Consider the following 14,205-nt stretch of genomic DNA (forward strand, 5'->3'; position numbering starts at 1 on the left):
AAGTAAAGTAAACCCTCTATGTTTTCTTCCAAAATTGCTATTTTGTGGAGGGATCATTAGGGGAAGAACAACATTTTGAGCCAAAATCAGGGACAGTTGAGGTTTGGCTATGCCTAATTCTATAAAGCAATTTATTTGCATGTACCTCTCAACCTGTTAATGCAATAAATCTGGACAAGGCCAAATATATTGAGGAACATATAAACAGTACTAAAAATTGCTCTTGTATAAACTGGGACAGTTGATAGAACAGGTCTTATTCTAGCATGCATTTTTCTGAAGGTTATAAAGTCTGAAACTAGTGTGTCATTATTTAGTGACTTAATTCCTAAATCATTTGCCAGAAAACCACAAACTGAGGAACAAACCAAAAATAAGAAGCAAAAATCTATTCATTCTTTGAAAATCTGGACAGTTGGGAGGTATAGTTCAGCTGGGGCTGTCTAAGTTTGCCGCCCTTCCCCCTCACAAAACCATGGTCGAATGCAGCCTCCCCCTGCAGCCATTCCAATGATCCATTACTTTGCTATTTCACTCCATTTACCATAAACACTAATGTGCATACTGATTTACTTCTATGATGATTTGAACTTCATTTGAAAGTTTTATTTTGCATTTTACAGCACAAACACTAAGACATCTGCTAAACAAACTTGGCATTAAAACTTCTCTGCCCTTGAAACTCACATTCATTGAAACAACATTAAAACCCACAATCAAAGAAAAATACATTTTACCTGTGGCAGATAAAAATTAATTCTGGGCTGCTTTTAAATTATAGGCCCCTTGCATATGAAACATACATGTGCTCTTTGATACACCTTCCTATTGCTTTGAACATTTTTCCAGTAAACAATGAAACAAAACTGCCCAATTCAGAACATTTCCATCATAAAAGTCTAGTCAAACTTCTACAGTCCACCATTATCAGTAAATAATATGCACAATCTCTGAAGTAGTAAAAAGAGTCATCTAAATAATTCCACGTTAAATAAATCTAACTAATGAAGAGGTTGCTGCTAGCAATCACCTTTATATTTCATGACTTCACCGAAAAATAAAGTGTCTGATGCCCCTGAGGAATAAATTGCCTAAATTACATTAATAATAAGCTAGTAATATTGCAATAGGAAATGGATGGCAAACTGATAATAGGCTCATCGTTAGTGTCTTAACTTTCAGTACAGCAGCATTCACCCCTTATGGGAGTAGAACCAACAACCTTCTGCATTAAAAGCAAGTACACAACATTTTGTGCTACTAGCAATGTGAGCCGACGTAGCATAATCAGCACTAAACTTCTCTTCCCCTGCAGCTCTCAGCTCCTTGTAAAATCTACGCAATACTCAACTACATCTCAACTTCGCAGCACAAGAAGTCTGGAAAAAGCCAAATTTATTGGGGTGGGTCAAAAGGGCAAAAAACAGGAACACATTAAACATTGCTTGTATAATCTTGGAAAGCTGCTAGAATAAAATGCTGTGTTACCATCATACATTTTACTGCCAAGGTCACTGTGCAAAATAGTCAGAACAACATACCACTATGCCAAATCACCTGCTTTGTGAAAGAGAGGAAGACTGAAACTTAAATGGCCATCATTTAATGAATTCAGTTTTCACCATAGCTGTCAACCTCTTAGCACAAAACACCTGGGCAAACCCAGTAATGAGGGAATACAGCCCTCAAACATATTCAGTGAATTCAATTCTTGCCATAGCTGTCAACCTTAACACAAAAAACCTGGACAAAGCCAATAACAGGGTATTACAGTCCCAAAAATAAGGACAAATTTCAAATAGTCATACACTTAAAAAAATTGCTATAAAAAAGGTTGTGTTGCTATATATTTATTGCTAGAATAAAAAGTTGTTTTACTATGTCACAAACACAGGGATAAGATGCAGACTCCACACAGAAGGAACCCCGGCCAAGAATCAAACCAGAAAACCTATAGCTGTGAGGCAACAATACTGCCACTGCACCATCAAATATGAAAAGAAGTAAACATTCAGAAACCTGAAGTCTGAAATTTAAATGCCTGTCAATTTGTTAATCAGGACAGTCTGACTTGGAACAAAAAAAAAAAACAATTCTCAGCAGAGGCCCAGGAAAAAATAATGCAGACATGTCTTTGTAACATGGGAGGACACAAAAGCAAACCCACACAAACACAGGGAGAAGATACAGACCCCCCCCACAAAGAAGGCACCCCAGCCAAGAACCAAACCCAAGAACCTACAGCTGTGAGGCATCAATGCTACGTTGCTACCACTGCACCATCAAATTTCAAGCATTGCAATATTTAAAAACCACAGATATGAGGAATAGATCAGATCAAATATGAGGCAAAAATCTGCAATTTTTTTACAAATGGTGGTGGGTAGGGAATTCAAGTCTTTAACACCTGCATACAAGGTACAGGGTTCAAGCCTGATGTATTCCCTACGACACCACCATAAGTAATCACCAGTACATCCCACCTGGGGCATTTTCACACACACACACACACACACACACTCTCTTCATATTACTCACCAACCCTCGGTTGCAAGACCCTTCTAAATAAAGTCCTTGAAGACCAACATAACGTGTATATCCTCCCGCTCGACCAACATAACGTGTACATCCAACATAATGCTTGAATCCTCCCGCTCAAAAAGCATTTGAACTGGCCGGAAATACATGCGCGGTGAGCTCCATTCCGACTGGCTGCCCTGGTGAGCTGACGTCATCATGCAGTAAAGCGCGAAAAAAAAAGTGAACATTTAAAAAGCTACCCCCTTCTAAATAAGTTGTACTGAAATCAGTACAGTGCGTATGCCTCCTGATGTCCCTGTTTCTAATAACATCCTTGATCTACACACCCAAACCCAACAAGCTCTACTAACCACTGAACAATGGCTTTCAGACAACATACTCATTCTTAACCCCACAAAAACAAAACTCTTACTTTTTCTTCCCCGCTCTCTCTCTCACCACAAATCCTCCTTTGTCATAACATTAGCAACAACATTACAATCCTACCAGATAATCACACCAAACTACTAGGAGTCATCATTGATGATGAACTAAAATTTAACCTTCACATACTTGAAGCTATAAAGAAAGCCCACCAAAAACTAGGGCTACTATATCACAACAAAAAATATCTCACCCCTGACACCAGACTCAGCCTAGGAGAATCACTCCTCCACCCCACCCTCATCTATGCAGCTACAGTTTTAACCAACATACAGACCACCACTATGAATAAACTCCAACAAACCTACCATAAAATTGCCAGATTCATCATTAACTCCTCATATAACTCACATCACTGCACTGCATTAGACTTCCTACACTGGCTTGAACTTCCACAAATGTTTCTACTCTATCAATTTCACATGCTTCACTCGATACTCTATAAACCTTCACTCTATCCATCTCTTTCTTCCCTTATCTCTCTGTACACTCCACGCTGGTCCCTTCATACTTCAAATCAACAGCTACATGATATCTACCAACCAAAAAAGCCTGTAGGCAAACTACTCTACAAACAATCTATTGCCCATGCTTGGAACAAACTTCCCTTCAACATACGCTCCATCTCTCATACCTCTCATTTCAAAAACAAACTAAAAACCTATCTGCACAACTCCAGAACTTGCCCCTGCCACGACCCTACATAGTTCCCTCCTCCCCAATACATCCTTTAATGCAATACAAATGTTACCCCCTTCACACCTTATTCACAATTCTATCAAAAAAAAAAAAAAAGGCATAGCATAATAATATTTTTTGTATTTTTTGTATTGTCTACTTATGTGTATTCGATACCTTTATGAATGTAACCTGAGTTTTATTACTATTCTCTATGAATGTAACCTGAGTTTTATTACTAATCTCTATGAACGTAACCTGAGTTTTATTGCTATTCTGTATGAATGTAACCTGAGTTTTATTACTATTCTGTATGAATGTAACGTGAGTTTTATTACTAATCTCTATGAATGTAACCTGAGTTTTATTACTATTCTGTAGGAATGTAACCTGAGTTTTATTACTATTCTCTATGAATGTAACCTGAGTTTTATTACTATTCTCTATGAATGTAACCTGAGTTTTATTACTAATCTCTATGAATGTAACGTGAGTTTTATTGCTATTCTGTATGAATGTAACCTGAGTTTTATTACTATTCTGTATGAATGTAACGTGAGTTTTATTACTAATCTCTATGAATGTAACCTGACTTTTATTACTATTCTCTATGAATGTAACCTGAGTTTTATTACTGTTCTATATGAATGTAACCTGAGTTTTATTACTATTCTGTATGAATGTAACCTGAGTTTTATTACTGTTCTATATGAATGTAACCTGAGTTTTATTACTGTTCTATATGAATGTAACCTGAGTTTTATTACTATTCTCTATGAATGTAACCTGAGTTTTATTACTATTCTGTATGAATGTAACCTGAGTTTTATTACTATTCTCTATGAATGTAGCCTGAGTTTTATTACTATTCTCTATGAATGTAACCTGAGTTTTATTACTATTCTCTATGAATGTAACCTGAGTTTTATTACTATTCTCTATGAATGTAACCTGAGTTTTATTACTATTCTCTGTGAATGTAACCTGAGTTTTATTACTATTCTGTATGAATGTAACCTGAGTTTTATTACTATTCTGTATGAATGTAACCTGAGTTTTATTACTATTCTGTATGAATGCAACCTGAGTTTTATTACTATTCTCTATGAATGCAACCTGAGTTTTATTACTATTCTCTATGAATGTAACCTGAGTTTTATTACTATTCTCTATGAATGTAACCTGAGTTTTATTACTATTCTGTATGAATGTAACCTGAGTTTTATTACTATTCTGTATGAATGTAACCTGAGTTTTATTACTATTCTGTATGAATGTAACCTGAGTTTTATTACTATTCTCTATGAATGTAACCTGAGTTTTATTACTATTCTCTATGAATGTAACCTGAGTTTTATTACTATTCTCTATGAATGTAACCTGAGTTTTATTACTATTCTCTATGAATGTAACCTGAGTTTTATTACTATTCTCTATGAATGTAACCTGAGTTTTATTACTATTCTCTATGAATGTAACCTGAGTTTTATTACTATTCTCTATGAATGTAACCTGAGTTTTATTACTATTCTGTATGAATGTAACCTGAGTTTTATTACTATTCTCTATGAATGTAACCTGAGTTTTATTACTATTCTCTATGAATGTAACCTGAGTTTTATTACTATTCTCTATGAATGTAACCTGAGTTTTATTACTATTCCAAGTGAATGTAACCTGAGTTTTATTACTATTCTCTATGAATGTAACCTGAGTTTTATTACTATTCTCTATGAATGTAACCTGAGTTTTATTACTATTCTCTATGAATGTAACCTGAGTTTTATTACTATTCTGTATGAATGTAACCTGAGTTTTATTACTATTCTCTATGAATGTAACCTGAGTTTTATTACTATTCTCTATGAATGTAACCTGAGTTTTATTACTATTCTCTATGAATGTAACCTGAGTTTTATTACTATTCTCTATGAATGTAACCTGAGTTTTATTACTATTCTCTATGAATGTAACCTGAGTTTTATTACTATTCTCTATGAATGTAACCTGAGTTTTATTACTATTCTGTATGAATGTAACCTGAGTTTTATTACTATTCTGTATGAATGTAACCTGAGTTTTATTACTATTCTCTATGAATGTAACCTGAGTTTTATTACTATTCTCTATGAATGTAACCTGAGTTTTATTACTATTCTCTATGAATGTAACCTGAGTTTTATTACTATTCTGTATGAATGTAACCTGAGTTTTATTACTATTCTCTATGAATGTAACCTGAGTTTTATTACTATTCTCTATGAATGTAACCTGAGTTTTATTACTATTCTCTATGAATGTAACCTGAGTTTTATTACTATTCTGTATGAATGTAACCTGAGTTTTATTACTATTCTCTATGAATGTAACCTGAGTTTTATTACTATTCTCTATGAATGTAACCTGAGTTTTATTACTATTCTCTATGAATGTAACCTGAGTTTTATTACTATTCTCTATGAATGTAACCTGAGTTTTATTACTATTCTCTATGAATGTAACCTGAGTTTTATTACTATTCTCTATGAATGTAACCTGAGTTTTATTACTATTCTGTATGAATGTAACCTGAGTTTTATTACTATTCTGTATGAATGTAACCTGAGTTTTATTACTATTCTCTATGAATGTAACCTGAGTTTTATTACTATTCTCTATGAATGTAACCTGAGTTTTATTACTATTCTGTATGAATGTAACCTGAGTTTTATTACTATTCTCTATGAATGTAACCTGAGTTTTATTACTATTCTGTATGAATGTAACCTGAGTTTTATTACTATTCTCTATGAATGTAACCTGAGTTTTATTACTATTCTCTATGAATGTAACCTGAGTTTTATTACTATTCTCTATGAATGTAACCTGAGTTTTATTACTATTCTCTATGAATGTAACCTGAGTTTTATTACTATTCTCTATGAATGTAACCTGAGTTTTATTACTATTCTCTATGAATGTAACCTGAGTTTTATTACTATTCTCTATGAATGTAACCTGAGTTTTATTACTATTCTCTATGAATGTAACCTGAGTTTTATTACTATTCTCTATGAATGTAACCTGAGTTTTATTACTATTCTCTATGAATGTAACCTGAGTTTTATTACTATTCTGTATGAATGTAACCTGAGTTTTATTACTATTCTCTATGAATGTAACCTGAGTTTTATTACTATTCTGTATGAATGTAACCTGAGTTTTATTACTATTCTGTATGAATGTAACCTGAGTTTTATTACTATTCTCTATGAATGTAACCTGAGTTTTATTACTATTCTCTATGAATGTAACCTGAGTTTTATTACTATTCTCTATGAATGTAACCTGAGTTTTATTACTATTCTGTATGAATGTAACCTGAGTTTTATTACTATTCTCTATGAATGTAACCTGAGTTTTATTACTATTCTCTATGAATGTAACCTGAGTTTTATTACTATTCTCTATGAATGTAACCTGAGTTTTATTACTATTCTCTATGAATGTAACCTGAGTTTTATTACTATTCTCTATGAATGTAACCTGAGTTTTATTACTATTCTCTATGAATGTAACCTGAGTTTTATTACTATTCTGTATGAATGTAACCTGAGTTTTATTACTATTCTGTATGAATGTAACCTGAGTTTTATTACTATTCTCTATGAATGTAACCTGAGTTTTATTACTATTCTCTATGAATGTAACCTGAGTTTTATTACTATTCTCTATGAATGTAACCTGAGTTTTATTACTATTCTGTATGAATGTAACCTGAGTTTTATTACTATTCTCTATGAATGTAACCTGAGTTTTATTACTATTCTCTATGAATGTAACCTGAGTTTTATTACTATTCTCTATGAATGTAACCTGAGTTTTATTACTATTCTCTATGAATGTAACCTGAGTTTTATTACTATTCTGTATGAATGTAACCTGAGTTTTATTACTATTCTCTATGAATGTAACCTGAGTTTTATTACTATTCTCTATGAATGTAACCTGAGTTTTATTACTATTCTCTATGAATGTAACCTGAGTTTTATTACTATTCTCTATGAATGTAACCTGAGTTTTATTACTATTCTCTATGAATGTAACCTGAGTTTTATTACTATTCTCTATGAATGTAACCTGAGTTTTATTACTATTCTCTATGAATGTAACCTGAGTTTTATTACTATTCTGTATGAATGTAACCTGAGTTTTATTACTATTCTCTATGAATGTAACCTGAGTTTTATTACTATTCTGTATGAATGTAACCTGAGTTTTATTACTATTCTCTATGAATGTAACCTGAGTTTTATTACTATTCTCTATGAATGTAACCTGAGTTTTATTACTATTCTCTATGAATGTAACCTGAGTTTTATTACTATTCTCTATGAATGTAACCTGAGTTTTATTACTATTCTCTATGAATGTAACCTGAGTTTTATTACTATTCTCTATGAATGTAACCTGAGTTTTATTACTATTCTCTATGAATGTAACCTGAGTTTTATTACTATTCTCTATGAATGTAACCTGAGTTTTATTACTATTCTGTATGAATGTAACCTGAGTTTTATTACTATTCTCTATGAATGTAACCTGAGTTTTATTACTATTCTCTATGAATGTAACCTGAGTTTTATTACTATTCTCTATGAATGTAACCTGAGTTTTATTACTATTCTGTATGAATGTAACCTGAGTTTTATTACTATTCTCTATGAATGTAACCTGAGTTTTATTACTATTCTCTATGAATGTAACCTGAGTTTTATTACTATTCTCTATGAATGTAACCTGAGTTTTATTACTATTCTCTATGAATGTAACCTGAGTTTTATTACTATTCTCTATGAATGTAACCTGAGTTTTATTACTATTCTGTATGAATGTAACCTGAGTTTTATTACTATTCTCTATGAATGTAACCTGAGTTTTATTACTATTCTCTATGAATGTAACCTGAGTTTTATTACTATTCTCTATGAATGTAACCTGAGTTTTATTACTATTCTCTATGAATGTAACCTGAGTTTTATTACTATTCTGTATGAATGTAACCTGAGTTTTATTACTATTCTGTATGAATGTAACCTGAGTTTTATTACTATTCTCTATGAATGTAACCTGAGTTTTATTACTATTCTGTATGAATGTAACCTGAGTTTTATTACTATTCTCTATGAATGTAACCTGAGTTTTATTACTATTCTCTATGAATGTAACCTGAGTTTTATTACTATTCTCTATGAATGTAACCTGAGTTTTATTACTATTCTCTATGAATGTAACCTGAGTTTTATTACTATTCTCTATGAATGTAACCTGAGTTTTATTACTATTCTCTATGAATGTAACCTGAGTTTTATTACTATTCTCTATGAATGTAACCTGAGTTTTATTACTATTCTCTATGAATGTAACCTGAGTTTTATTACTATTCTCTATGAATGTAACCTGAGTTTTATTACTATTCTGTATGAATGTAACCTGAGTTTTATTACTATTCTCTATGAATGTAACCTGAGTTTTATTACTATTCTCTATGAATGTAACCTGAGTTTTATTACTATTCTCTATGAATGTAACCTGAGTTTTATTACTATTCTCTATGAATGTAACCTGAGTTTTATTACTATTCTGTATGAATGTAACCTGAGTTTTATTACTATTCTCTATGAATGTAACCTGAGTTTTATTACTATTCTCTATGAATGTAACCTGAGTTTTATTACTATTCTGTATGAATGTAACCTGAGTTTTATTACTATTCTGTATGAATGTAACCTGAGTTTTATTACTATTCTGTATGAATGTAACCTGAGTTTTATTACTATTCTCTATGAATGTAACCTGAGTTTTATTACTATTCTCTATGAATGTAACCTGAGTTTTATTACTATTCTCTATGAATGTAACCTGAGTTTTATTACTATTCTGTATGAATGTAACCTGAGTTTTATTACTATTCTCTATGAATGTAACCTGAGTTTTATTACTATTCTCTATGAATGTAACCTGAGTTTTATTACTATTCTCTATGAATGTAACCTGAGTTTTATTACTATTCTGTATGAATGTAACCTGAGTTTTATTACTATTCTCTATGAATGTAACCTGAGTTTTATTACTATTCTCTATGAATGTAACCTGAGTTTTATTACTATTCTCTATGAATGTAACCTGAGTTTTATTACTATTCTCTATGAATGTAACCTGAGTTTTATTACTATTCTCTATGAATGTAACCTGAGTTTTATTACTATTCTCTATGAATGTAACCTGAGTTTTATTACTATTCTCTATGAATGTAACCTGAGTTTTATTACTATTCTCTATGAATGTAACCTGAGTTTTATTACTATTCTCTATGAATGTAACCTGAGTTTTATTACTATTCTCTATGAATGTAACCTGAGTTTTATTACTATTCTCTATGAATGTAACCTGAGTTTTATTACTATTCTCTATGAATGTAACCTGAGTTTTATTACTATTCTCTATGAATGTAACCTGAGTTTTATTACTATTCTGTATGAATGTAACCTGAGTTTTATTACTATTCTCTATGAATGTAACCTGAGTTTTATTACTATTCTCTATGAATGTAACCTGAGTTTTATTACTATTCTCTATGAATGTAACCTGAGTTTTATTACTATTCTCTATGAATGTAACCTGAGTTTTATTACTATTCTGTATGAATGTAACCTGAGTTTTATTACTATTCTCTATGAATGTAACCTGAGTTTTATTACTATTCTCTATGAATGTAACCTGAGTTTTATTACTATTCTCTATGAATGTAACCTGAGTTTTATTACTATTCTCTATGAATGTAACCTGAGTTTTATTACTATTCTCTATGAATGTAACCTGAGTTTTATTACTATTCTCTATGAATGTAACCTGAGTTTTATTACTATTCTCTATGAATGTAACCTGAGTTTTATTACTATTCTCTATGAATGTAACCTGAGTTTTATTACTATTCTCTATGAATGTAACCTGAGTTTTATTACTATTCTCTATGAATGTAACCTGAGTTTTATTACTATTCTGTATGAATGTAACCTGAGTTTTATTACTATTCTCTATGAATGTAACCTGAGTTTTATTACTATTCTCTATGAATGTAACCTGAGTTTTATTACTATTCTCTATGAATGTAACCTGAGTTTTATTACTATTCTGTATGAATGTAACCTGAGTTTTATTACTATTCTCTATGAATGTAACCTGAGTTTTATTACTATTCTCTATGAATGTAACCTGAGTTTTATTACTATTCTCTATGAATGTAACCTGAGTTTTATTACTATTCTCTATGAATGTAACCTGAGTTTTATTACTATTCTCTATGAATGTAACCTGAGTTTTATTACTATTCTCTATGAATGTAACCTGAGTTTTATTACTATTCTCTATGAATGTAACCTGAGTTTTATTACTATTCTCTATGAATGTAACCTGAGTTTTATTACTATTCTCTATGAATGTAACCTGAGTTTTATTACTATTCTCTATGAATGTAACCTGAGTTTTATTACTATTCTATGAATGTAATCTGAGTTTTATTACTATTCTCTATGAATGTAACCTGAGTTTTATTACTATTCTGTATGAATGTAACCTGAGTTTTATTACTATTCTCTATGAATGTAACCTGAGTTTTATTACTATTCTCTATGAATGTAACCTGAGTTTTATTACTATTCTCTATGAATGTAACCTGAGTTTTATTACTATTCTCTATGAATGTAACCTGAGTTTTATTACTATTCTCTATGAATGTAACCTGAGTTTTATTACTATTCTCTATGAATGTAACCTGAGTTTTATTACTATTCTCTATGAATGTAACCTGAGTTTTATTACTATTCTCTATGAATGTAACCTGAGTTTTATTACTATTCTCTATGAATGTAACCTGAGTTTTATTACTATTCTGTATGAATGTAACCTGAGTTTTATTACTATTCTCTATGAATGTAACCTGAGTTTTATTACTATTCTCTATGAATGTAACCTGAGTTTTATTACTATTCTCTATGAATGTAACCTGAGTTTTATTACTATTCTCTATGAATGTAACCTGAGTTTTATTACTATTCTGTATGAATGTAACCTGAGTTTTATTACTATTCTGTATGAATGTAACCTGAGTTTTATTACTATTCTCTATGAATGTAACCTGAGTTTTATTACTATTCTCTATGAATGTAACCTGAGTTTTATTACTATTCTCTATGAATGTAACCTGAGTTTTATTACTATTCTCTATGAATGTAACCTGAGTTTTATTACTATTCTCTATGAATGTAACCTGAGTTTTATTACTATTCTCTATGAATGTAACCTGAGTTTTATTACTATTCTCTATGAATGTAACCTGAGTTTTATTACTATTCTCTCTATGAATGTAACCTGAGTTTTATTACTGTTCTCTATGAATGTAACCTGAGTTTTATTACTATTCTCTATGAATGTAACCTGAGTTTTATTATTATTCTCTATGAATGCAACCTGAGTTTTATTACTATTCTCTATGAATGTAACCAGAGTTTTATTACTATTCTCTATGAATGTAACCTGAGTTTTATTACTATTCTCTATGAATGTAACCAGCGTTTTATTACTATTCTCTATGAATGTAACCGGAGTTTTATTACTATTCTCTATGAATGTAACCTGAGTTTTATTACTATTCTCTATGAATGTAACCTGAGTTTTATTACTATTCTCTATGAATGTAACCTGAGTTTTATTACTATTCTCTATGAATGTAACCTGAGTTTTATTACTATTCTCTATGAATGTAACCTGAGTTTTATTACTATTCTCTATGAATGTAACCTGAGTTTTATTACTATTCTCTATGAATGTAACCTGAGTTTTATTACTATTCTGTATGAATGTAACCTGAGTTTTATTACTATTCTCTATGAATGTAACCTGAGTTTTATTACTATTCTCTATGAATGTAACCTGAGTTTTATTACTATTCTCTATGAATGTAACCTGAGTTTTATTACTATTCTCTATGAATGTAACCTGAGTTTTATTACTATTCTCTATGAATGTAACCTGAGTTTTATTACTATTCTGTATGAATGTAACCTGAGTTTTATTACTATTCTCTATGAATGTAACCTGAGTTTTATTACTATTCTCTATGAATGTAACCTGAGTTTTATTACTATTCTCTATGAATGTAACCTGAGTTTTATTACTATTCTCTATGAATGTAACCTGAGTTTTATTACTATTCTCTATGAATGTAACCTGAGTTTTATTACTATTCTGTATGAATGTAACCTGAGTTTTATTACTATTCTCTATGAATGTAACCTGAGTTTTATTACTATTCTCTATGAATGTAACCTGAGTTTTATTACTATTCTCTATGAATGTAACCTGAGTTTTATTACTATTCTCTATGAATGTAACCTGAGTTTTATTACTATTCTCTATGAATGTAACCTGAGTTTTATTACTATTCTCTATGAATGTAACCTGAGTTTTATTACTATTCTCTATGAATGTAACCTGAGTTTTATTACTATTCTCTATGAATGTAACCTGAGTTTTATTACTATTCTCTATGAATGTAACCTGAGTTTTATTACTATTCTCTATGAATGTAACCTGAGTTTTATTACTATTCTGTATGAATGTAACCTGAGTTTTATTACTATTCTCTATGAATGTAACCTGAGTTTTATTACTATTCTCTATGAATGTAACCTGAGTTTTATTACTATTCTCTATGAATGTAACCTGAGTTTTATTACTATTCTCTATGAATGTAACCTGAGTTTTATTACTATTCTCTATGAATGTAACCTGAGTTTTATTACTATTCTCTATGAATGTAACCTGAGTTTTATTACTATTCTCTATGAATGTAACCTGAGTTTTATTACTATTCTCTATGAATGTAACCTGAGTTTTATTACTATTCTCTATGAATGTAACCTGAGTTTTATTACTATTCTCTATGAATGTAACCTGAGTTTTATTACTATTCTCTATGAATGTAACCTGAGTTTTATTACTATTCTCTATGAATGTAACCTGAGTTTTATTACTATTCTGTATGAATGTAACCTGAGTTTTATTACTATTCTCTATGAATGTAACCTGAGTTTTATTACTATTCTGTATGAATGTAACCTGAGTTTTATTACTATTCTCTATGAATGTAACCTGAGTTTTATTACTATTCTCTATGAATGTAACCTGAGTTTTATTACTATTCTCTATGAATGTAACCTGAGTTTTATTACTATTCTCTATGAATGTAACCTGAGTTTTATTACTATTCTCTATGAATGTAACCTGAGTTTTATTACTATTCTGTATGAATGTAACCTGAGTTTTATTACTATTCTCTATGAATGTAACCTGAGTTTTATTACTATTCTCTATGAATGTAACCTGAGTTTTATTACTATTCTCTATGAATGTAACCTGAGTTTTATTACTATTCTCTATGAATGTAACCTGAGTTTTATTACTATTCTCTATGAATGTAACCTGAGTTTTATTACTATTCTCTATGAATGTAACCTGAGTTTT

Source organism: Protopterus annectens, chromosome 3.part1 (assembly GCF_019279795.1).
Source record: "Protopterus annectens isolate FY-2018-M chromosome 3.part1, PAN1.0, whole genome shotgun sequence".
Classification (NCBI taxonomy): domain Eukaryota; kingdom Metazoa; phylum Chordata; order Ceratodontiformes; family Protopteridae; genus Protopterus; species Protopterus annectens.